The sequence below is a fragment of the Coptis chinensis genome, chromosome 2, assembly GCF_015680905.1.
Source record: "Coptis chinensis isolate HL-2020 chromosome 2, ASM1568090v1, whole genome shotgun sequence".
NCBI classification, from domain to species: Eukaryota; Viridiplantae; Streptophyta; class Magnoliopsida; order Ranunculales; family Ranunculaceae; genus Coptis; species Coptis chinensis.
Window position 1 is genome coordinate 26,757,087 of NC_141457.1, and position 14,531 is coordinate 26,771,617.

The 14,531-nt window shown below is 35.3% G+C and overlaps 2 long non-coding RNA genes and 1 pseudogene across 4 annotated transcripts; all 3 read right to left on the bottom strand.

Annotated features, from left to right (window-relative positions):
• Nucleotides 1-863: 863 nt before the first annotated feature.
• Nucleotides 864-2,768, bottom strand: LOC147515573 (protein CASP pseudogene; annotated as a pseudogene). Its single transcript, XR_015212981.1, has 5 exons — nucleotides 2,558-2,768; nucleotides 2,338-2,470; nucleotides 1,979-2,266; nucleotides 1,746-1,895; nucleotides 864-971 (listed from the first exon to the last, which is right to left on the bottom strand). The product of XR_015212981.1 is annotated as a protein CASP pseudogene (transcript).
• Nucleotides 2,769-4,045: 1,277 nt separating this feature from the next.
• On the bottom strand, nucleotides 4,046-8,310 carry LOC147515574 (uncharacterized). Of its 2 annotated transcripts, XR_015213465.1 has the most exons (6): nucleotides 7,710-8,310; nucleotides 7,149-7,216; nucleotides 7,030-7,069; nucleotides 6,751-6,909; nucleotides 6,194-6,280; nucleotides 4,046-4,211 (listed from the first exon to the last, which is right to left on the bottom strand). It is a non-coding gene; the product is annotated as an uncharacterized LOC147515574 (long non-coding RNA). The 2 variants fall into 2 exon arrangements; XR_015213464.1 differs by lacking the exon at nucleotides 4,046-4,211 and having other exon boundaries at nucleotides 5,557-6,280.
• Nucleotides 8,311-11,383: 3,073 nt separating this feature from the next.
• Nucleotides 11,384-12,165, bottom strand: LOC147515575 (uncharacterized). Its single transcript, XR_015213466.1, has 3 exons — nucleotides 11,993-12,165; nucleotides 11,756-11,859; nucleotides 11,384-11,456 (listed from the first exon to the last, which is right to left on the bottom strand). It is a non-coding gene; the product is annotated as an uncharacterized LOC147515575 (long non-coding RNA).
• Nucleotides 12,166-14,531: the final 2,366 nt, after the last annotated feature.

Below are 14,531 nucleotides of genomic sequence, written 5' to 3' on the forward strand. Positions count from 1 at the left end.
CTCTCTAATTGAGCTTAAAAAGTCCCCCGCAGGGAAGTCCAAAGCAAAATAAGGTGTTTTCACAAGATCATGTAATAATTTAATAAGGTGTTTCTTTTTTCCATTAATGTTGATCCCAAAAGGACATCATGTGGATTCCTTTTCTTCAAGTGAAATGAAGAGACGATTATCAATAGATGCAATAGACTGTTTACAATGAACAATCTACAGTCTTGAAGAATAGCAGAAAACGGATGGAAGATGCACATATATGTCTAAACTAAAGGTTCATGATCACGGACATTTGAAATGATACCATTTATCATAATTTTCACCTTCTCCCTTTCAAGACTAAGTAGTCGTGACTGAGCCCGTTGAACTTCATCCATAAGAAGATTAACTTCTGATTGCTTTGCTGCTGTATCCTCATCTGAAAGAGACAAATGAGAATGTGTTACATAACCGCATTTTCATAAGTACCTTTTTAAATAATTAAGCAAGCTTCTCTGAGAGAATAAAAAATATAAAATGCTTAGAGAGTAGACATCAGCATTGCATGTGACATAAATAAAATGCCGAAACCTATTCTTAAAACAATGGCAATATACATACCTGATTGAGCACGAAAGTCAAATAACTGGCTCTGGGCAAATTCATGCAGCTTCTGCATATTTGAAACACTATCTTTAGCTTGCCGTAACTGATCCTGCAACAGTCGCTCCCTGCCTCCATAAGAACACAAAACATGTTACACATTCCATGAGCATACAAAATAACAACTGAAAAAATGAAAGGAGAGAGAGAGAGAGAGAGAGAGAGAGCTTCACATAGCCATGTTTACCAAAACAAAGTAACAAAAGTCAAGAACATGAGTCAAATTTTCTTTAACAACAATGTGTATACCTTTCTTTAAGGGCGCCCCGGTGTTTTCGATTCTCTTCTGCCAAGCCACGTTGCTTGATTTCTACAATTTCTTTCACTTTTTCCTCCATCTAAATTCATCTCAAAAAAAAAATCAGAAAAACAACAATAATCATTAGCATAATAACAATTACTATTGTAATCTATAAATTTCGACTGACAGATGCCAAAGCATGAGAAGTTCAGAACATGATACAGTAGCAACCTATATAAAGGAGCAGTACATGCGACAACGCCCTTCTACTATCTGCTACGGTCTCCATAATTAACCCCCATAAGAGGTGTGCGAAAATCAAAAGACCTCGTTGCTTGGTTCGATCAATCACACTTCAACAAAGTCTATTTGCCACAAAACACCTAGGTTCTAAGGATTTGCAAAATGATCTCCATCAGAACCCCATGTCTAGGAGTGAACCTAAAGGCGTAGAACTACAAACCTAGCTTCAACTCTCACCTCCTTAACCCAGGCACTTCCCAAGCATAACCTCAGAATATCAAAGTCCCACACCTTTAGATGAACCCGTCCTTGGGGCTATGATACCACATTGCAAAAGCCAGCTCCTACTGTCACTATTGTCCCCACTTGCCCCTATGAGAGTTTTATGTCAAATGGCCAGGGTGCCAACCCAAATTCAGCACGTCACTTGGGAATGACAGATATCAGAAGGAACCTAAAGCAACATCCACCCGAGTCTGTAATGGTAACAAAATAGGGGGTTGCCAAAACAAATTTTACTTCAAGGAAGCATGTGGGAAACTCATCTTTTGCAATACTATAATAAATAAACCAAGTTGTATTATAATTTTTCATGAAAACATGAATAGGACATATAAACTATGCTAACCTGTTGTTCTAGTTGGCGATTGCGGTCTTCAAGTCTCTGTATAGTTGCTTGTTGATTCTTCAAATGAGTAGCTTCAATCCTAAACTCCTCTAGTTCAACCTTCATCTTTCTATTCTCAGACTCTAGTTCAGAAACTTTCACATCTTGCTCCTACATTAAAAAAAAACACAATCAAATTCTCTGCAACAACATAAATCGAACGCATAAAACGCAAGCGTACTAAAAAAACTTACAGCAATTGAAGCAATAGCTGGATAAGGATCTGGAGCCTCATATAACTTTTGAGTGAAGGTGAAGGTCGAAACATGATTGGATCGAATCATGATTGGATCAGATGGTGAAGGTCAGATGACTGAAGGTCAGATTACTTGTTGAGACTGAAGATCAGATGGTGAAGGTCGAAACATGATTGGATCGAATCCATGCACTTGCTCAGCACTTCTCCTCGCGGTAATTGTCCCCAGATAATCCAGAATGCAAGATTCAATTTCATCCTATGTAAAATCTCCCACAATACTCACCTGAAAGAAGACATTGATGGGGATCAAGGCAACAAAGGGGGATATATAGTTTTGAGATGATTCTGAGATACCTCCATATTATCGCCGAAAAATTGATTTCAGGAAAGATTCTTCGTATGTCTTGAGTTCTTATGTACTAACCTCATGGTGACTGCTTGTTGAATCGCGTCTAATGGGCCTTTTTTATTTTCCTCCAAATCACTGCTGTAGAGTTCTTATGTACAGTTAATTTTCTTAATTGTGGTGGAAGACTGATCTGACGTCCAGAAAAAAGATCAAACAGGAAGTTACCATTGTGATGTGCCATCTCAAATAGCCTTGGGCTGATCCACAACAGATACTCCGACTTGCTAACTTTGGCAGCTTAAGATTATAGATTGTACCTTCTGAGAGACTTAAGAACATTCCAGTTTGTGTGGTTTCATCGCGAGAGATCATTAACCAAGGAAGTCAATTGAGTCCATGAAGGTAGTGTATGTGCTTTACTGCAATGGACCTCCATGCATGATGATCGCAACAAAAACGGATATAATCTGTCAGACATAGTCTACGCAAAATCATCTTCTTCGTTGGTCACCTTATTGCAACTTCCCTTTTTTTTTGTTATAACTCAATTCCCATATCACCTCTAAAAAAAATGCCATATAGCACTTGGTCACATGAACCAAGAACAAATAGAAAAGATGAACAAAATAATGCAGAATAACATCAGAACGTGTACAAAGTTTAGAGATGCTTAATCTGAAAAAGTTTATTAAATCTAATCCACGCGCTTAATCTGAAAAAGTACCTGCAGATTCTACTCAAGAAGATCGATTTACGATTTGAGGCTTTCCGAGAAATCTGAAAATAGACAATTAAAATCTTGAGAGATTAACCCATTTAGGAACTCATTACCTACAAATCATTTAAACATATAGGCCCCGGATCCCAAACTAAGGAGGTAGCATAACGATTTAGAGGCTCGATAGTTTATAGGCTTCCAGATAATCGACTTGCGGCTACGATCTTCGGGTCGATCGTGTAAACCGATGCCCTCGAAATGTGTGTGATCTGAACGCATCATTATATTAAAAAACTTAGAGAATGATTTTTCAAGTCACTCTTCAACTTAACTCAGTAATAGTAGTTCCAGTCACTAATACATTTGGGATTCCTCTGAACAGTGGCCTCTTCCTCTGGATGCACATCAGTTGCATCAGTGGCAATAGATGCTATTTGAGTTTCAAGTATCTCAAGCTCCTCTTTCTTCTCAGTTGATGGTGTATTAGATGCCACTTTTCGTGTATCTTTAATAACTTTGAATGCTTCTAAGTACTGCCCCAAGGATGCCCTTCTCAGATTACACGCAAAAGCAAAAGAGAAATATGTCTTAGGAAAACGCAATTTATATTCAAGGCTTCAAATACATAAATATGCACACACGCAAAATAATGAGATCAAATAAAAGGAATGAAGAGATAAAGCAATTAAAACCTACTCTTGGCATAAAAAATTGGATAAGTACATGCCTGTATACGTGTAAATTATTGGCGTACATAACATAGACACTTTAGTAGTTGTTTCACAGTCTGAACCCTATTTTGTACCTTTCATATCGGCCTCGAATTATCTATTTTTCCTCTTGGTAGCATGAATTTGAAATGAAAGAATGATTGCAAACATCGAGGGCAACCACATACCAGTTTAAGAGTTAATTACAAAGAGATAAATAACCATGACACCGTGATGTGTTGGTTAGCATCCTAACTGGCACTTCCATTGTATTCTCTTCCGAGGTGTTCCTAAAGAAAGCTTGTTGTTGCATGATCATAAACCATTTCGTTCACTCTTTTCATCTCTATATATAAGCTCCATGTCCATGCTGACTGCTACATTCTTATCAATTGTCTTGAAGTGCTAAGCAACTTATCAATAGCAGCTTCTTCACTGAATATAAGTATGGCTGCAAGTAAAATCACATACAAAAAGAAGAGAGCTATGAATCAGGATGTTTTGCAATATTAATAGAACATCCACCTACAACAAAAACAAAAATTAAAAATGCAACAGACGGAGTACCTCAACAATTCCAGAAAAGATAACATAAAAAACTTTGTAATTGTTAAGATGAACATGGCAAAGAACGATATTAGGATATTCAACCAAGCAAGAGTAGTATTGAAAGGCAAATCCTTCATTTATGCAAGTAAGTTTTGAGTGAATATTGTGTGAGCACAATAGGTTAAAAAATCATCCAACTAAAATACAATCGTTCGCTTAATTGCACACAAAGATTTGACCATTTTCCTTAAATGAGTTACACTCAAGATCGCCCATTCAGCCAGTTTAGTACTTTAGTATGTTATAATTAAAGGATGTATATCAAATGTCAATACCTTGTAGACATATAGAAAGGGAATACAAACCAATAGATTGTCTAAGATAATAAGCCAAAAAGAAAGTTATCCATGCAAACAATATAAAAGAAATGCATAAGTTACCTACTTAAACTGAAATTCTAAGTTCACAAACACGCCAAGAATCACAAGCACCTTGGTACTCCTTCTTTGGAAATGAAATATTGTTCTTCCACGGTAGGGAATCTAAAATTTGTTCCTAATAGTGTCATTAAGATAGAACATCAGAGCGACTTGCCGTCAGAACTGGTGAGATTAGTATTGCACCATCACCTACTTGTCTTCATTTTGTGACGGTCATGTCGATTTTCAGTTGATTTCAGCCGTGTCATAGACCACCATCGTTGGTTATAGTCACAACTACACTACATGAAGTATTTTTTGGGCTTTATATTTCCAACTACATATAGGTCTGAAACACTGAATTTAGACTCCAAAAGCAACTAATAACTCAGTAAATTACGTACCTATCAAAAATAATATTCTTTACTTCATATCGACTCAAGTAGAACTGTTTTTCGTTCAACAAAAATAATTGAAAATGTAAGGGCAATGAAACTCTAAAAAAATCAGATATATACATGCCTCTACTAAATCATGCATTTGCATCCCTTCGTGGATGACCAAGGGATGAGACAATCTAATCATTAGCTATTGAAACAACTTGTGATATCCAAATACACCATTGTAGACTTGAAATGAGTTTCAAATTACATGAACAAAAAAAAATAAAGTATACACGCTTTTATGGAATATAATCCTGCACAAACAATTAACCAAGCCTGCCTATTGCTTTGTAATCCATTTTACTACGTATTTTTTATGAGAAATATGCATTATAAGGCATACCTCGATAACCACAGGGGTGGGTCAATTAACAAAGATTTGAGAGTTTCAAAAAGAGACAACCAAAGTTACCGAGTTAGTACTTGTTGAGAGTGTGAAGTTCACTGCTGACAATGTCAATGAGCAAAGTAAGGAGATGAGTGAAACAACCACACTCAAAATACAGAAATTGTTCAGCTTCCTTGGCAAAACCGAAATCCACTTGAGTGGGGGTAGATGGAGGGGCAGAAAGTGGGAGATTGAAAACGAAGAGTTTAGAGTGGTTAAATTGGTGGCTAGTTCGGCAGGCATTTTAATAGCTGGCGTTTTTAATTCTAAATGGTCGAGGTGTCTATCCAGGTGTCTTAAGCCTTGACCCTCGATTTATAGAGATTTAAACAACAAAGATTTGAATCCCAGCCCTCTCATAAATTTATAGTAATTTGAGTTCATTCTGCTTTTTCTGGGTATGTTATCAGTACTACATCACCTTAAAGAATACCATTGAAACCTTTTAACAAATCAATTGCAATGGTTTGGATTAGATGAATATCCTAAGGTCAGAATGAAATTCTAATTCCTATGCATTCATAAATAAAAGTTAGCATTCCCACTCTTCCATCTCAATACCATGAAATACTTAACGGGTGAATTAAGCTAAAGACAAATCTATATCTAGAAAAATGGATTAAGGATTGAATACCAACACACATCAGGATCCTCAGCCATCCGTGTGCAAATCTACTCTAGCATCCTTGGCAAATGCATTTTTGTTGCTTACCGTTGTACCCTGGTGATTGTACGTTCAAAATAGGAAAATGTATATTAGACTGGGATAAAGAGTTCTAAACCTGTAGCAAGTAGCAGCAAACTCAGAAGCTAATGCAAAGCTAAACATATACAACCAGTTGCCTCTGCAAAATTATGTGACACATTTGTGATATTGAATACAATTGTTCCTAGAACTTGTTCCCAGAAGTTTCTTACATGTGGTCCTTCTGATTTTAAGTATCGTCGATGCAAATAAGGAAAAATGAAAAGTGAGAACGATAGCATACACAAAAAGGAAATACATTCATAGGATCCTTCTCCTCAATGACTGCAAGTTTACTTGCAATTAAAGAAGAAAGGGAAAATGGAAAGAAAAGAAAAGTAAACTATGAGTTTGGAAGTTTCTCCCAACCTTATTTGTTCAATACTTGATGTCATTAGACCGTTAGTAACATATTATAACCCAAGTAAAGTCCATAGGTTACTTACATCTTCAAGCTCCTTTATATACGCTTAGGCCTTTTTTAACATTTTTTATCATTTTCCATCAATCAAGGAACTTCGAGCTCTTTAAAAACATTCGTCTCAATGAACAGCAAAAGTTGGGGAGGAGTTGTAGCCACCTAGCAGATTCTCAGAGCTACGGACCTAAGCATAGGAGACAAAGATGGTTAAAGTCCAATTGGATAAAAGGCTTCAGACTGATAAAGCCTAAATTATAACAGCAGTATTTTGAAGAAGAATGCACATTTCTAATTTAAGTGTTACCCGCTTTGTAGCAACTCTTTCTAAACTTGCCCGAGTATCCCTGTAGATTTCAAAATTGAGAAAATTTATCAATTAAAAGACATAATTTATTAATTACACGATAAATGATATCGACCAACCTGCATTCAGTGGGTGATGATGTAATTATTTTCGACGGAAATGGGGTCACTGGATCTTCTTTTGAGTCCTGTAAAATTGCTAATCAGCTTTAAGCGAAAAAAGGATCATACCAATATTTTTTAGGAACTGGAAAATCAGATCAAAATTAGCATGGACTAATGGATGATTTCAGTTTCCTGGTCACTTTATTTTAGCAGACAATATTTGCATCGTACTGATTTATTTTTGTTTCTTAAACATTACATGATTTGAAAAATCAACTCAAGATTTCGAAAGAAACAATTTGATCAAGTCAATGAGTCAACTACTAAGTTGATGTTGATGATGCATGAGCATTAAATTAATCAATTGGGTGACAACTACTTGGATGTAATGTCTCATGGAGTGACACCAAAGCATAAGTACTGTAACATTCATGAGACAAAGCATTTATGTGTATGGTCTCTATTTCTGTAATACCAAATGTCAGTATAAATCATCCATTGTTGAGGAAGTTCTGTAACGCGCTTATGTTGCATCACAAGGTAAAAAAAGAAAAAAAAAAAAAAAAGGGGACTCACATTATTTTAAGTATCTCTTCTCTTGAATATTTAGAAATAGCTTGTTGAAGGTGAGCAGCAGTCTTCCCATCCATTGTTGCAATTGAATAAAAGCTTGAAAGAAAATGAACCCCTTGGCTTCTAGGAGTTATCGTACTTCCTTATGCATAATCTTAAGTGTTTGCCCTTGTTTGAGCTGCATTACTGCACCAATATAATACACCAAGAAAATAGAAATTTGAGCCAATGGATCAATCATTTAAGGTGTGTTTGATTGTCAGCACGAATTCAATCGAACATGTAACAGGGTAAAGGTATCGTTGCAAGAATATTACTGGAAACCTTGTGTTTAGAAATGATGTAACCACTTTAAAACATGTATTTCCATAATACTCCAGCTAGATCAAAAATGTAAAAATGATGGTCATACATAAATAACCAACACAAACATCAAACATTTCATTACTTACTTTTTGATTGATTACTATCTTCCCTAAACAGGTGCCTCCTTTGGCCATTTTGGACTAACATAAATCCATGAGTCACTACTGTAACTTCAACATCAGGGCCAAGTTCAACTCTCAAACTATCTTAGAAATTTATTAGCGTCATTTTGCGTGCATTATAGATGGTGTTTCCGGAAATGGCAACCATCCGCGGTTTGAAGTCAAAAGCGTAGAAGTATCTCGTAAAGTTTCCCATGCAAGTACTTGAAAAATCAGCACGATAGTGCAAAGACAAATTTCAGTTGGATGAAGTCATAAAAGTAAATTGAAATCATGAGAAAGTACCCACTTAACAGATCGATAGGAAAAACATGCAGACAGTCATAACGGCAATGCCACATATAGACTCAACTCAAGTCAAAGCATAATTAGGATCCTTTAAGTTATTTCCATTTGCTTCGCCAAATCAAAATGTAATACATCAATAACAACCTAAATTGAAGCTTAGACTCTCAGACCGACAAAGAACAAAAACAACATAAGCCAATACACCATGCTTGCCAAATTTGATACACCCATGTGGGCAATTCAAATTTGAATATGAATTGAGCTGAAATATAGCATAGTTTGTGTCGTCAATTGGGATACTTTGTCGATTGAAACTCGATAGCAACTAATTGTTTACTTAAAAGTATTATAATCATTATGACATGTTACACAAATTCTATTAGAACTTAGCAATGGAACTTATAGATGGAATACAACCTCTTACCATAAAAAAATACAACCTATGGTGGTCAAACTCTTATCTAACCTTACAAATAAAATACACTAACTATAGCGAGAAATATCGGTCAAACTCCTTTTACTGGGATGACTCTCAAGACTTTATTATCACCCCATCTCATACAGCTATTTGAATCACAAAAAACACAACTCTTTAATAATGAACTTTAAATGCGGTGTAAGTGGTTCAAAAATTAATTATCAAAGTTAAAGACACTTACCTATTGCATTTTTATCTCTTGTTTAGCCAGCCAGATAATGTCAAAACAAAGGACCAAAAGTAGTGCCGCGATAGTCCGCCCACGGGTTACATCCTACTCCCAATTTCATCTACGTTTTGAACTTGCATCTAATATCTCCGGCTTGCACAATAAGCCGATGAGCAGCCTTTTAAAAAATAATTGGTGAAATGAATATTTGATATTGGACTGTGTTGCACGGGTATGGTTTGAGACACAGCAGAAAGACACTCCGAGACATGGCATTTCGGTTAAAATATGGAGTGTCCGACACGGCGGTACGACTTCCATTTTGAAGTACCCACACAACACATATATTGGATAACGGCTATATATTAGTTAGAACTCATGACTCAATTACAGCACAAATATAGCCAATAGTGAAAGTACACAAACGATCTTACCCCATTTAATCGAATGATGTCTATCGCCAAATATTGTCTTCGCTACTTGAATTCAAGAGGGCTTCTTCATAGGAGAGCTAGGCTCGCCTTTAGTTGTATTCTTCTTTATCTACACGTATGGATTGGTGCTTTCCCATCCTTTCCCTAAGCTTCGGTAGAACTTAGTGGTGGTGGTTATCTTATGCACAAAAATATATAAGAGTCAACAATCTTGAGAGAAGACAATACACATTAATGTAACTTATAGGAAACAACTTGTATACACCAGTAGCTTCTACGGAGTTCCGAGAAATTTACCAAGGCAGCTGGCCAGCAGATTACAAATATGTCAATCAACTGTTTCATACAATGGAAGCAAAATTTGATACGGTATCCTTCAATTACATATCGGAGACCGACCAAAGATACGCTTCTCTTTCAGTAGCTTGTTTTTCGTTTGTTCTTTTGAAGTATTCCTTTTCATATCCCGCACCAAGACGTAAGAACATATTACTTCATTATTGCAACTCTAAATGTAAAAAACTCCGACTGAGCCATATTTCATAGAATTGCATCATACTCATCGTAATACTGAATTCAACAGGCTTTAAGATGTGATTTTACTAAAAAGTCGAAAGGAAACTGCAAAAGGTATGATTCAGTATATTAAGGCTACAGAATTTATATCCTTGTCTTTTATTTATTTTCAAAACACTATTTTAGTCTTCCTTTTTCGGCGGTCGATATTTTTTTCTACGGAATAATATCACACCCGACAACTATAGGTTAAGGTCCTAAGTATCCCTTAAACTCAAACTTAGTGGGGGGTACGACTTTTGGTATTGCTTTCTCTTCCGGTCATTTGTCGATGGACCAAAATAAAAGTACAATTTTAAGAGAAGGCATTAGAGATACTTAGATATCTTTGCACAACAATACATACACAACAACACATGTCCACATGTATTCATTTCTTGAAATTACTTAAATGAATAGGGGTAGTGACCTATAGACAAAAACTCAAAGACATTATCACGAGAAAATACTTATGATTCAAAGATTTCAAACTACAACCTAAAAGCGGATAATAGACAACTGGAATCTTTTGAACCCTTTAAAAAGATCTATCGGGATTATTTAATGATTCTTCTGATTTACATTTCACAGATCATAACCATGGCAACTTTATGTGCACATTACCATGACAAATCTTTCCCTAGAAAGAAGAAAATATATCACACCTAAAAAGACAAAGAACTTCAGATATGCGATCATATTCTTACTTGTAAGAGAAAGAATATGCAAACATAATCAAGCTCCCACTCCCTTTATATGTACCACAACAATGATTAACAGGAAAGTGTATATACTCATCACTAAAATAAATCGGACTCTAAACCGAAGGTAGATGGGAACACACCATTGCTACGATCAACCCCATCCCAATGCCTCCCGTGTTTTATGCCATAACGGTTTGGTGCAAAGATCTATTCTTCTTAATATCCAGCTATGATTAGGAACCTTTTGAGGAATAATAAATCCAGATTCTTTCATCTTTTCATTGTCGCCCAAATCTTCCAAAATCAGGTCGAGAATGCTTCCTCTGCAAAAGATAAAAAGAACATGAACATTGGTAACCATGTTAAATCATCAATAGAAAAAAAACCAAAGTGAACTTTACAAAGTCGTCTAACAGTATCCTACATGGTGAAATACCAAAACTTGAGGTATATAACCTTTCAATATGCCAGTATCTTGTATACATGGATGACACAGTTTTTTTTTAAACTACCGTGTGTTGCTAACTTGTTATTACTTAAAAGAAAAACTTATTTTATTACCTTTACCAAGTGAGCCATTGGATCTCCCCATCTAACCCTTTCCTTCAACATTTTGTCAAGTTCCGGATCATCTCTGCAATAAAGATCATTTATGTGGTCAATGTCTACATACAATTAGGATAGTATTTATGCCCGTGATAGGTACAGACTTAAGGAACCATCCCAGCAATTTACTGTGTATATTTAAGTAATGCTCTAAAGCCTACTAAAAAATGACGATGAGGTGCATGTTAACTCAAAAACCATAAGCTGATAAGCATATACTAAAAATATCATTAATTTCTCCCAACTGATTTATGCGTGCGCTAGCTACCTACATAAGATAAGGTGAAGGACTGCAAATTGACCATGATTAAGATGGTGTAAGCTTACTTGGTCCTGGAAAATGGTCTCTCCCTCTCAACTTCTAATTCGTGCTCCCTGGCTTCAGCTTCCCGCTTTTGAGCCAAACCTTTGCCCCATTCCAACTTCTTCTCCTTGAAAAAATAAACATGACAAAGGATTACCAACCATCGGTTAAGCTATTTTCATGAAATATCCATCCACCTTTACTACAAATTTCCTTGACATTCATATGGAGAAACATCCTGCTTCTTAACAAACAATTACCGATTTCAAGAAGATATTAAGCCCGATGTATCTTGTTTCAGGCAGATGAGCAAAAACAGGGAACATAAATATGTCAGCTATACAATATAGAATCATAAAATTTCAGAACTCAATGAAAGTTTGATAACCTTCCTTTGCGGATCTAGTTACAATAACCGAATTGGAAGCATAAAGCAAAACCAAGATCTTTGGAAAGAGTTCATGAAGAAAGGAGGGGAAGTTGAAAGAACTCAGTATTAATGGTAGTTAAGTGGGTATTAATGGTATTTAAGTGGGTATTAATGGCAATGTAACACCGCGTACATGTCAATATAGGCGTGGATTTGGGTTTTTGCCCTGAATTTACATAAAACTCCTTTGTCTGTGTGTTGTAATTGAAGGGTATAAATAGAAATCAAAAATTAAATGACGAAATAGTCCTTTTTTAAGACATTGAATAATATTTTTTTGTATTTAATCAGGGGTATTAGGTGGTAGAAAAAAGGCTGGTCTAATTTAAAAGGCCAGGTTAATTATGGTGTATTTTACTAATAGAGATATTTATACATAAGCTACATTTTGAATATTTCAGCCTGATCCTGAAGAAATGGCTAGTTAAAATTGTTGAATATCCTACACCGGTCATATAGGGCCAAAATTCGATATAATCGTTATATATCACCAGAATTTGTGAGAAAACCCCTTAACCCCTTGAGACTACTAACTAATGTGGGCACATGGTGAACTTCATCAAGTTTAGGTGAGCTTGTATTTTTCAATGTTAGATGTATGGTAGCTCTGTGCAACTGATTAACAAAGTATCTTGACCAAAAGAGGTTACTCTATATTTGATGGAGTAAATTTTAATTAGATTGTCTAATTGTTTGTATTAGCACACTAGAAGAAAATATAAGGTAAAATTAGATATATATAGGTGACCGTAGATTATATTTTGAGACCAAAAAAATTAGGATGAAATTATGAATGAATTTTATAGGATTTGATATAGTACAATATTTAGTTGGGAAATCTTAGCACCGCGCACTTGAGAGTTTGTGCAATCTGAGAACTTAAAATCAAAAAAGTTGTTATCCTGAAACCGGAAACCAAATGAGGGGAAAGATTCAACGACAATATAATGAATCCATTCTATCGCAATAGAAAACATTATTAAAAAAACTACAATTACCTTGTATTATGGTGAAGTAATGAATGACACACCATCTTAATAAACCAAGGAAACTGTTAGAGCCCATCTAAAATCGATTTTGCCTCCCCCATAACATGCATCCATAAAATCACCCACTTGAAAAAAGAGAAAATAAAAACAATTGGTGAAAGTTGGTAAGTGAAAACGGCAACTGGATTTTAGAATTCTCGCCTCATCTAACTATCTAGCATTATGATAAAATGGTATTATATTATAATTTAATATTTGTTGACCACATATGAACTAATCAATCAATTTTTTTATTTATTTGTTTTTAAACTAACCTTTTGTTTTGGAAATCGAAGTGAAAAGTGACTTCAACCTGATTCGTCTTCTTTCATGGCGAATTTATGAATATATGGCAGGAAGAAGAGAGAAGAGTTTGGTGAAGTAATGAATGACACACTAACCATGAGAAAAGCAGAGATAAGGGAGAATCTCATCTCAAAAGAAGTGTGGTGGGATTTTTCTTTTTCTTATATATATATATATATATATATATATATATATATATATATATATATATGGCATTTGTGATTGTGGTGGGATGATAGTGGCCGGAGATTGTTGTGGTTTACAACTTAAGTTGCGTCAAAAAGCTATGTCTTACCTGAACGATTAAATTGCGCACAAGGAGTTTTGATCGGAGAGCGCGACCAAAAAAGAAATCAGAAAGCTCATCATTCTTAGGACATAACACAGTTGCAAAGATTGAATTAGGTGGTTACTACAAAATATTCATTTCATGAAGCAACATAACAAAAGCTTCTTACCCCGTCCTTATGTGATAAAGAGTAACAAAGAAGACTCTCCAGTGTTCGCCTTCGTATTCATTTTTTTCCGATGACAATGGAAGCAAAGAGAAGTGGTTAATAAAGAAGTTAGATAGTGGAGAAGAATCCAATGTGCGAGACAGTGGTGAATGATGATTATTTGTTGGTGAATGATGATTATTTGTTTTTTGGTTTTTTGTTGGTAGGGACAGGATTTCTGTGAAGTAGTGGGGACGGGAGTCGGTAAGGTTTGAACTGTGGAATGATTTGTTTATAGATTAGTAACTGTGGAATGATTTGTTTATAGATTAGTAACTGTGGAATGATCTGACATTTGTTGCACAGTGGAAATCATGTTGTGTTTTATTGTATAGATACATCACATAACCCACAACAACCTTCTTGGGAAAATTTATTGAAAAGTTACAAAAATGTCTAGTATTCATACAAAATTTTAGGGTTCACTTGTGAGACTTACGTAAATATCAAAACATCATCTATAGCTTAACTGTAAATATCAAAATATCATCTATAGCTTAATTGTAGACATGTTTGAGATACCCCATATCACTTAATT